Source organism: Drosophila melanogaster, chromosome X (assembly GCF_000001215.4).
Source record: "Drosophila melanogaster chromosome X".
Taxonomy (NCBI): domain Eukaryota; kingdom Metazoa; phylum Arthropoda; class Insecta; order Diptera; family Drosophilidae; genus Drosophila; species Drosophila melanogaster.
The window spans coordinates 20,749,947-20,761,043 of NC_004354.4; the positions used below are offsets into that span (position 1 = coordinate 20,749,947).

An 11,097-nucleotide genomic window follows, 5' to 3' on the forward strand; every position below is an offset into this window, starting at 1 on the left:
TTTATTTATATATTTTTATATTACAAAGTACTGTAAATTAACTCGGTGAAAATATCACACGTGACTGCGTCTTAAAATTCAAATTCCATTTTTCCAGGGTATAACCCAACCTGCTCGCCAGGGCCTTAATGCAAAGGATCTCCCCTAAATTGTTTTTGTTTTGCCTTTCTTTTGTGCAAATTGAGTTACCCCCTTTGGACCAGAGGCGTCGGCGGGGGACAGTGTAGGTTTCTGGCCCGGCTTGGGGTTCTACATTGATGCCCACTTTGTTTTAATGCGCGCTGATATGTGAGCCGCAGGGCTTAGGCCAGACACATTGGCCCAAAAGAAAAGGCAAAAGGTCTGGGAAAGTGAGTAGGGGAATGGGGGGGGGGGGGGCAGGGCAGAAACGGGAGGTAGGACGTGTCATGCACACATGACCAGCCCCATCCACTTTGAAAGGCCGGCTTGGTGTTGATTTTTCAACCGAATCGAGAAAATTTGTTGGCCGAGCTCTGTTGAGGCGTAGACCATAATCAACTTCAGTGGCCAAGACTCAATTTATTTTTCGGCTATAACTTACAGCAGCTGTGTGTCTGCACGGTGAGAAAATAGGGGCATCAAATGTGATTAAGCTTCAGACTCTTGTTTTTATTAATTCTGAACGACCCAGTCTTGCAAACATAAAGTGCAACGAATTTCTTGATTTCCATTTGTTTAAAAACTGAATACCAATCGTTGGTGATTTAAAAAATTTCAAGAAATCGGAGCATTAGCCGATAAATTTGCAGAGATGCGATATTTCAGCAGTGTGTGCGTTTGCATTTGTGATAAAATGAAATGGAAAAAGGATTTCCGCCTGCAGTCCCTTGGCCAACGGCCACGCCCCCGTTCCGCCGCCCCTCTTCCGTTTGGCTCAAAGGTGTAAATTTTATTTGAATTATTCGCAAAAGGTCAACAGCAACGTGTTTGTGAACGTATTCCAGCTGAATTTTGGCTTAGTTTGTTACGTGTTCGGAATGCGACGGGTTCAGTTCTGGTCTCGAATTCCTCGGCAATTTCGGGCATTTGAAGTTGGTTTGATTTAACTTCCGGTCATTTCATTTCCTCTCCTATTTTTTAGCTCCCATAGATGAAAAGCCAAACGCAATGGAGGAAAATGTACACAGAATATTCAGTTCGCCAATGGACAAGTCAATTTGGACAGCCAAAAGTCAAATTGAGCTGCATGTGTTTTCAGAATTTTGTTTCAAATAAAGAATTTAAGTAAGTTTCAACCTTTGCCTGCGAAAGCTGAGAAACTCTGTTTTAGTTCTGTTTTAGTTCAATTAATTAACGAATATTTTTTGTAGTATCGACATTCCTTCGGTTCTTGTTGTTAAATTCAGTATATTTTAATAAGATTTCCCTATTTCTTAATATACATAGTTGTGCACTAGGTTAAAGTTTATACATATTAAATATAAATCTTGAATTTGTTGACTAATTTTTGTGATAATTGCTGTATGGACCAATAAATATTCCTTTTCAAGTCATTTGCTATAGGTATTTAGCAATTGCATCGATTGACAACATACTAACACTCCCGCCATTTGCCGCTGGCCAGCTGAAAATTGGTCACACGCGGCCACTTAGCACTTCAGATAATGACATCACTGATCACCGATCTGGAGAATGGATCACACCTTGGCCAGCAAAGCGTTGAAAATGCGCCAAATTGAGCTATTGTCCATCCTTTCGATGCGCTGCGATCGATGGGATGCACGGATTCCACGTATACTCTTTGGACTGCCCGCTGTGGCCAAACGACTGCGGTCGACCCCACAACATGACAGGCAAGTGAGCAAAAAACATAAAGGATCCATTCGCAGGACAATGCTGATGGTGCAACGAATCAATTGCCACTCACCCAATTGCCAATTGCCAATTGCCGAGTAACATTGCAGCATTGTTCCTGATTTCTGGGGTTCTATTTCTGGGATTCCAGGATTATCTGGCGAAAAATTGCAATTTTCATGCTCAGCAACACATGCCAAGACCGCTGGCGAAAAGGACACTCCCATGTGTCCGTCGCCTCTGCCGCTTCCTAGTCACTAGTCCCTAGCCGGTCCACTCGACACTTTGTGCAGTTCTGCGTAATAATGTCATCAAATTGGCCGTGCGATGCGATACAAAAATATATTCCTGTCCCGTGGCAAATGGCGCACGTAAAAGTCCTGGCAAATAGAGAGATGTGCCGGGCTCTGGCTGGAATTGTGGGGATGGCGCGTGGAAAACAAACTGCTGCCGGGAGTGAACTTGACTGGAACGTCAAAGGAGGCGGTTTTCAGGGAACGGGAAAACACGGCAAGATTTCTCGGCAATCAACACGTTCTGTGGTATTTAACAAGATCTCCAGTTATAAGATTGAACAGAAAACTAAAGCTGCTTAACATCGCTTACTTCTTTTATTTAAAAGACAGTTCTATTCAAATTGGGAAACTATTGCCTTAGAAAATTCGTTTCCCTCTAGCAATTCAACGGTGATTCAGTTACCTTTCTCATACAAATCGCCCATATCTATGCAACCATTACAGAGGGGATCGTCCGCACATCTCTTGTCCAACTGTCGCAGTAAACTCGATTTCATTTGGCAGAGTGCTCCACTTGGAGCCCTTGTGTCAGTTATCCGATGGGTTTCCGGCCACTTGGTGTCCGTCGCCTAATCTGCTGCCGTCCCTCTCGCCTTTCTGTGAATGGGACTCGGGATGGGATTTTTTTATTTGCATGCTGATAAAGTTTCCAACAAAGGCAACTTTGTCGGCGGTTGGCATTGAGGTTGAGTTCTGCAGCTGCTGGGTTTCGTTTGGTCGGTGTTTGTCGGCTTCCAAGGGGCTTGAGGGGCTTGAGGGGCGGCAGAGCCTGCGTGCCGGGGCACTAATGTCGCGTCTCAGGGGCGGCAATTACGACACCTTAATTATGATGCTGGAAGTCGCTAACGGCTTCATTCCAGGCGGTCCGTGATGTGGACAATGCGATCTCGGCGCCCCTCCTTCGCGTAGCCCCTTCGGACGCCCCTGCTAATCCGCCGCGCATGCGCCCCTGCCTTTTGGTCACTTCCGCGGTCAAGTCGTGAATATTGCCCATCCAGATTCCACGCCTCCAGTCCGCCAGTCCCACTGCAAAGTCCGGCCGGCCCCGAGGCAATTTGTCCAGGGCACCCAGTGGTCAAGCATGTGGTGCCCTGGGAGCAGGCTGCTTATCTACAGCTGATTCCGAGGACCTCATGCCGGGCTAATTGCCTCCTGACGCACGGATAACATTGCGGAGGCAGTCGTACACTCGACGAAATTAGCTGTGCTTAGTGCAGAAGAGAACAAAACGGGTGTTAAGTGTGTCGACTCTTCAGCTTTTCATTAGCGCAGGCTTACCATTTACCAATGCTGAAAGCTGAAGTTGATTTACAATAAAATGAAGAAGAAAGGCAATCTTTTGTATTTTATAGCTAAGCACGAAGTGTTCTTGCAGTGTAAGCGAGTACAAATCGAAAAAGGACCTTGCAGGATAAAGGACCCACGACAGTTGCCAAATCTGAACAGCTGTCGCATGGCCTCGCATTTGGATCAGGTAGTAAGTAGGTCAGATAGTCGTCATCGAGGAAATCGAACTGCAAATGGTAATGTATCGCCGGCAGTGGACGCGCCAAAAGCGGCAGCCCAAGGATCGAGAAGCGACAGGACCCAGGATCTCAAACTAACTGAAGTTCCAATTACACCGGGGATGCTGTCAAAACAGGCAACATCCCACGCCGGCGTTCGAAAACAACTGCTTCCAGTTAAAAACAAATGAGCCCGTTGATTGAGTAATAAGCTGGAAATGGGTGCTAGCCCTAGGTTCGTCCTGGATCGTCCTTAGTTTCCCCGTCCAAGTCCTGAGGCTCGGTTCGGGTTCAATTACCGTTCTCCTATTTCCACGTAGGTGCCACTTGTTTGTCCGCATTTGACAACTCAATTGCAAAGTGCTTCGCATTAATTCGACCCGATCCTGATCCTGATCCAGATCGAGATCGAGATCTGGGCCTACAACTGCTGTTCGGTTTCAGCTACAAAACGGAGCCCATAAATCAGACCGAAAACCGAGAGTGGCGCCAGTCTGATTTTTACAAATTTGTCAAGTGTCAAATTTTTCCTCCTTCCTGGTGTTTATGTAAATACCAATTGTGTCGAGTGCTCAAATTGTTAGTGAGATGGTCAGGGATTGCCTCTTCGTAGGCATTTTTATCCTTATCAGTTGCGTAATCTCATCAACTTGGACATTTTTGGTACAAGCTGGACAACGAGGTTGCGTTCTAGTTAGGACGCATTTTTTCTTTTAGAAGATCTGTAATCATAGAATACTTAAATTTGAACTTGAACATTAAAATACTGCTTTCTTGTTTATCATTTAAGTTACTTTTGTCAGTGCACAGAGTTAATCACATTCCTCAACCAAATTCAAGTTTAGTAAAGTATTTCACATCGTCCTGGTGACTCGGACAGTTCCATTTGGATGTTTCGTGGCTCATTTAATCCTTGATGGACCAGAGGAAGAACTACCACAAGCCTGAGATAATTAAAAAACGTATTTGCCCACTCGTATTTGTCCTGCTGGTACAAGGTTTTTCAAATGCATTATTTGCATTATAAGTTGTTCTAAGTGATGTAAGTGCTTGATATCTAAAGTACTAGATATAAAAGCCAGCTACTCTGGGGATAGCTGAAATGCCTACCAAGCGATGCATATACGCAGTTCGCGTGCCAACACATTCTTGTGGGGCTTCGCCGACATTCAAGTCCTTCCTTGCCAGGACTATGTAGAGCACACCCACCGATCTGCCCGATCCACCAATCCACCAATCCACCCCTTCATTAGCCAAGTTGCGCAGGCAAACAGCCCAAATACAATATTATTTTACATGGCCAAACAATGCGACGACGCCACTCGAGAGCCCCGAATCCCCAATTTCTCTTTGGCCACCGAATTCACAGGTAAACACGCGCCGGCGGAGGTGTAAAAGTCAAAACAATGACAAGAAAATTAGCTATAAATGTGGCCCCTTTTTCGCTTTTTTGTTTAACAAGCGACTGACACACGAACCAAAAAAAGAGAAAAAAAAACAGAAAAAAACAGAAAAAAAGGGGGAAATCCGAGTGCAAAACGGTTGGCAAGTCGATAAATAAACAAGTGACAGCCCGCGAAAAAGGGGGCGTGGGTAGCGGGAACGGGGGCTGGGGGCTGGGCACACAGAAGGTTGATTAATACGGGGCCAAAGGTCGGGTTAGCTCTGACAATAAACAATATTTAATTTTACATGTGTCGCTGATGATGCCACAGAAAAAGATTCGCGGATAAGGGGGCTGTCGGTTTGCAAATTTGATCAGATTCCGAGCGAGTCGTTTAGAAATATGAAGGACTTTCGGCATTCTAACTAATCCTGAGAACCTAGCTCAATGTGTTGTAGTATAATACTATTTGAGACAAAACGGGGTTAAATTTGTAATTTACTAATATAAATACATTCTGAACGCTCTAATAACTTAGTTAGTGGTAGCTGACAACGGTTTTATTTGAGGCAGAACATGCACACGGAGAAAGTATATCTACATAGCTAGTAAAAGTGCGAAATGTGATCATTTTTAGGCAACTAGAGTCGGCAGAGAATCGATGGTTCGACTTGGACCAGTGCTTTGCTACCGAAAAGGTCAAAGTTTGCCCAGAGCCACCCGATTTTTTGAGCACTCTGGCTTGTTCTTCCGTTTGTTTTACTGAGCTGCGCTAATGCTAACAATGTTAATTAGCGACTCCTGCCTTTTGTTTTAATTGCGGGGGGATGCTGGCCGTACCCGCCCCCCGCCGATCCCTCGTGCTCGTCGCAAAACAAAGGGGTTAGTTGCCGTTGGCCAAGTTAATTGCATTTCTCGCGGAAGAATGCCTTTGGCCTCCGGCGGCGCCCGCTGCGTCAACTCGAAAAACTGAGTAAGCTCGGCAGCTCGACAAACTCGGCCACTGTTGTTGGCACAACACAAATCAGGAAAGGATCGGGACTTAGTTGCTCTAATACGGTTGGCACTTGGAGGGCAGAGGAAAACTATGCCGGAACCAGGACCCCGGAAAGGGGAAGGGAAACTGGAAAGGGGTGAGTGAATTCGATTAAAATTACATTTTTCACAGCGAGGAACAGGACACGCAGCGTGAATCCTTTTGATTGTTGCTCGCTCGCATTTGCAACTTGTGCAACGCATTTAATTTTATTTCATTCGAGTTTCATTTGCCAATCGCCGCCCCGCAGCCCCCGTGCTTTATATTTTATTTTATTTTATTTTGTATTCAGTGTTTCGCATTTTGTATTTTGTATTTCGTGTTTCCCACTCGCAGTTGACAACCCTTCGCAGGACCTTCCGCGCCACAGGACACTGGTTTTCTGGCCCCGGCTCTGGCGAGGATCGGGCGGCTCGGGCAGGAAGCAAAGCTGGCCACGTTGTGGGCTCACGTACCCGGCCACAAGCGAGGTCTACCAGAAGCCACCCCGTAGCCACACTGAGCGAAATGGGTGGTTGCACTGGGTTTTGCGAGAGCTTAATATGATTTAATTCAGTGCAAGTCTAGAAGGGTTAGCTAGGCATTCATCATTTGTTTGATGACTTATTAATAAATTGATAATACATAAACTATATTAAATGAAATGAAAAAGTTAATAACACTAACCGTGGCCTAATAAAATATATTATTTATACATACACGTTTACACGTTCAGTTTCTAGCTTATTATTACACCATTCTGTTATCTTCGAAATCTGGCTAAATATTGGTTCTTGTTACTCTCGGATTGTTATTTATTTCGGAGGAATTGAATCAATTAATTAAAATTACGCTCTGGTTTTTCGCAGTGTCTTGCGAGTCGTCGCCTTGCTGTGTGTCGTCGTCATCAAAAAGGACACTTGACGGGTACAACAAAAGCCGATGTTGTGCTGCCACCGTTTGCTATTTTATTTCTATTCGCCTCATTCATTCATTTGCAGCTTTTAGCGCTGCCTTTTGTCCGTGCTTATCGTCCTGTCCCTTTCTAATGCCCATCGCCCCATCTCCCTCTCGCTACCGCTCATTCCTCCTCACACCGTTTTTATTTCTTTTTTTGAATGAGTGCGCTCCTCACATAACGCTCGTCCGCTGTGCGCCTGATTATCCTTTCAATTAAATTGTAGCGTAACATTTTCCACATCGACGGTGCCGCAGCGAGTCCTGCAGAAAGAGACCGCCGCATGCGGAGCGAAAGAGAGCGACGGATGGAGGATGGCGGATGTAGATGCCTTCTAGGTGAGTGAGTGTAAGTGGGACGAAATGTCCTTTTCTCGGGGCGAGAGTGTGAATGCAACTGCGAGTGTCCTTATTCACTGAGTGGTGAATGGGTGCACGAGTGAATGGCTGGCTGAGTGTGGCTGTTGATTTTGCTAATGGCCCCAGGACCTTCGAACCCAAAAACCCGATCTCGGGGCAGAAGTCACTTTTCCGAGGGTTCGATATGTGGAATAGCTTTTCAAATTTCATCGATATATTAACGTGTGCCCGGTCCATTGATAGTAAGAAGGTTTTCAAAATAAATTTCTCGTTTTTGAGGCTTGCTTAAATCATCAATCAGCTCTTAACTTACTACTTACATTGTTCGTCGAATGTTTTAAATTCCAAGATAATATCAATGTTTTATCACTATTTTCACTATCAGTGAAAAGAAGAGATTAGGTCATTTCGAATCGTATATTTGCATTTGTAAATATTGTTTTTCGTTTTACTTGGCTTTTTTGTCAGGTGCTGGAGATGGGCTCACGATAAATAATAATTTGCCATTTCCAATCCCAAAATCGAGTATTCCAGGATCACCAGACATTTGGAACCTGAAAAAGACAAGTACATGTCGAGGCTGGCATTTTTATTTTTGATTTCCATTTGTGATTTCTAATCCCGACTGCTCCATTTGTGTTGCCATTAACAGCGAGTGCCGTTGTTTATGTGCCTGCTCCTGATTTATTTATTTATTTATTATTACATTTGACTGATTGCCGACACCACCCGCCACACACCCCCGCAAAACTCATGTATTATGGACAAGTTGATTGTCGAGCGGCAGCAGCCTGATTTTCGTTTTGTGTAGGCAAATCATATTATATCATATCATCTATTATGCAGCGTTGCCCAAATAAAATCCCATTTAGCACCGGGCAAAAGCGGAAGACCGGAGCTCTTAGAACTCCAACTGCAATCGGATTCCGAGCTAAGCCCTTTCAATCCGCCCAGAATCGATGAGATGTGGTCCCCCAGTGATGGTTACTCCTTTGACATATTTTCCTCATCCGCCCGGCAGTTCAATTATCCTTTCTTTGCCCCTAAAATGAGCGACCCATTTCAATTAATGCTCAAATATGCCCAAATATTAAAATAAATGACTTACATAATTCGGAACTTTATTTTCATTTTGCCATATTTTTAAAATAGTATTTTGAGGCAGTTCACAATTCTGGTTTAGTCAAAAATTATTTATCCCAAAACATATTAAAAAGGTGTCACTTAACACATTGATTTTTAATCGGAAAGCTTAAAACGTAAAAATTGCCTTTAAAATTGACGTCGAGTGTTAGTTGATCCTAGTTGGTGTGTTGATCCTTTTGACGTTCAAGAGCTGCCTATGTTCGAGGACCTCATTTGTTCAGTTTTTCTCGCAAGAGGTGAGCAAATATGGTGCTGGTGGATAAACTAATGAACGCCAGCCGTGGAAAAACGCAGACACAGTGGAGCCTCTCAGGATGGCCTGCCAAGGGAGAAGCTCCCCCTCATCGAAGTCCCACTGTAGTGCACATTTACTCGAATGTCCCATTGATTTGACAGCCAAACAGCCAAATAAACAGGCTGGCAAACAAGCGAGTGAGTCAACAAAGGCCCAGGACTCTGCATTTTTTGCGAGTGCGCATTTCCGCTAAGCAAAACAAAAAACGGAACGGAGGAAACTTTGGGAAAATGGGTAAACAGCCGAACGGTGCGCTTATCCGACATCTGCGATATGCGATTCATCACCTTTGTGACGGGCCCAATTCAATCAGCGGTAATTATGTCGCATGCAAGTCCTTTATCGTCCTGGCAGATCTCTCCGAAACTCAAAACTCAAAACCGACCCACAGCTCAACTGAAACTGAAACTGAAACCGAGACCAAAAGGGCCAGGGATTAGCTCTCCGTGTTTATTAAAAGCAGCCGTGAATGGAATTCAGATGACTATCAAAGGGCTTAGTTACGCAGTAGCCTGATGATAATATTGGCAGTGCCGAGTGTTGCATCCGAGGGCCGGATGTCGATTTCCAAATCGCAAATCTGCGCACTGCACCTGAGATCAGCGGAAAGCGATAGAAGAGGTTTATTTGCAGCGACGACGTGCAAACAGGTAACACAATTGGCACTTGATATACCGAGCCGAAAAAGCAGTCCAAGATAATGTTTTCCTAGTCTGCCTTGAACACCCATGCAGCTAATGTTAATATCATAAATTTATTTGCAAGTATGTATTATACTCCAGGACACTCTGATCTTTTTCATTTCAGTCGCCATTGAAAGGAATGGGAAAGAAATGGGTTAACAATAGATTTTAAAATGTATTTTTCGAAGCCATCCACAAAATAAAAAGAAAAAATCAGTGCATATATATATTTATTTATTTATTTTAATTAAATTTTCATCAGGAAAAAGAACACATATGTAAATAAGTAAAACCTAATGGGCTATGAATGTTGGTAGTTTTCTTAGATTAATTATAATTATAATTTTATTTAAGTATTTATAGTTATTATATCGAATTATAATATCTATATTCATTGTATTGTACAGTTTGCTTAATATCAATTAGTTTAAAAATTATTTAGAACTGTAATTTGTTTTAGTTCAATAGAAGTGGAGTGCCTTCTCTTCGTATATGGAGACGTCGGGCAAGTCTGCTTCGGTGGTACTGTAGTCTATTGTTATTTCTGCTGGAATATAACGATATCTGTTCTTCGACAGGAGACACCGGCTGACGTACCATTCAGAGCCAGTAATAAGAATCATGGTCTTGTTTAGCACCGTTTGGATTTTTTGCAATGAGTCGCTGCCGCAGAGAACCATATTGTCAAGACCCCATATTGTCAAGTGGGACCAATAATTTGCTGGTAAATTAGCGTTTTGTGCATTTCTGTAATAAACAAACGATTGACGAAAAAAGTTAGAATAGGTGGGTTTATGTTTAAATTCAAAGTTGAAGCTCGATAGGGTTGTAATAAAATTGGTAATTAAAAAAACGTGGATGACTAACAGCTTAAAACGGAAAATGAGAGAGGAAGAGGTATAATTAAAAACATTTGCATTTTTTTTTTTTTTCATTTGAAAATTAAAAAAGGATGTGCCGAGCTCACCAACCTTTGTAGCCTTCTTTTGGGCTGCTTGTAAATTTGCATAAAATGCATTGCCGACCTTTGAGCTGTGCAGATTTTCAAACATTTAATTTCCTTATGCCATCTGGCGGTCGTAGAACGCACTTTCATATCCATGGCTCCTTAGTATTATAAGCTGCGCCCTCATAGGTGGCGCTTTCATGAGAAAGAACTTCTAGTTCCAAAAAGTACCGTAAAAGCGCCTTTCACCAATGCGAGGCAGAATCCTTAGTTCCTGACTACACCGCGGCACCAGTAGCGCTTTTCATAGTTTCCAAAACTAACAATAAGCGCCAGGTGGAGCTTCTCTGAGCGTACGTACTTTTGCCCTTTAAAATAGGATTGTTGTTATATCGATATATCGATATTTTGATATATTATCAACAACCCAACTTTAAAATGGTAGATTCTGTTTTGAACTGCTTTCTTTCCTTAGGGACCGTACCGCTAGATCAGACTTTTTTCAGGGCGAAGTATTGCCCATGCCAAACAGCTCGCAGCATAAGCATCGAAAACTATCGACATCTCACGACTCCACATACCTACGAAATCGAAGGTTAATATTACGTTTAATTAAATAGGTTAAATAGGTTATGCATGTATAGGGTGCATATATGTATATAGAGAAATAAATCATTTAAATATTAGTTATAGAA

The 11,097-nt window shown here is 43.2% G+C and overlaps 2 long non-coding RNA genes across 2 annotated transcripts; one reads left to right on the top strand and one right to left on the bottom strand.

Annotated features, from left to right (window-relative positions):
- The first annotated feature begins 8,542 nt into the window (after positions 1-8,542).
- On the top strand, positions 8,543-9,680 carry lncRNA:CR44710 (long non-coding RNA:CR44710). Its single transcript, NR_123972.1, has 2 exons — positions 8,543-9,088; positions 9,165-9,680. It is a non-coding gene; the product is annotated as a long non-coding RNA:CR44710 (long non-coding RNA).
- A 109-nt stretch (positions 9,681-9,789) lies between these two features.
- Positions 9,790-11,007, bottom strand: lncRNA:CR43838 (long non-coding RNA:CR43838). Its single transcript, NR_073666.2, has 2 exons — positions 10,428-11,007; positions 9,790-10,203 (listed from the first exon to the last, which is right to left on the bottom strand). It is a non-coding gene; the product is annotated as a long non-coding RNA:CR43838 (long non-coding RNA).
- Between the last annotated feature and the right edge of the window lie 90 nt (positions 11,008-11,097).